This window comes from Protobothrops mucrosquamatus, unplaced genomic scaffold, assembly GCF_001527695.2.
Source record: "Protobothrops mucrosquamatus isolate PMUCROS unplaced genomic scaffold, P.Mucros_1.0 scaffold150, whole genome shotgun sequence".
NCBI lineage: Eukaryota > Metazoa > Chordata > Lepidosauria > Squamata > Viperidae > Protobothrops > Protobothrops mucrosquamatus.
In genome coordinates, this window is record NW_015386515.1 from 506054 (window position 1) to 506559 (window position 506).

The window sequence follows — 506 nt, forward strand, 5'->3', positions numbered from 1 at the left end:
TTTGGAACGTTGCGAATGTCCGTAAAGGTTTTGCTGGGAGGCGGTGAATGGTATTTCGTCATAGAAACAGTAAAGTGTGACACAAAGTTGACTTTGATTCCGATGTTATTTTTTTCTTTGCTTTATATTTCTAAAAATTGCAGTGCATCTTTGCACAAGTGCTTTACGACACAACATGGCTTCGTTAAACCGTGCATTAGGATTTGGGAAGGCTTCAAAGGAGCGATGGCATTTAACGACATTTGTTTACATGAAAATTTGCACAGCTGTAATTTTTCTGAAATCTCCTGCTAAGGTTCCTCAATTGCAGCGCGACTGCAAAAAGGCTTTTGTCTGAAAAATTAATGCATGTGAAATATTTGGGTATCCTCTTAGGGCAGCGGCTCCCAACCTTTTCTATACCCCGCACCCCTAAAACGCTTCTGATATATTCTCGCACCCCTTACAAAAGTTCGAAATAACGGCAGCGAATTATGCATATATACTATAATTTTGAAAACCCAAGT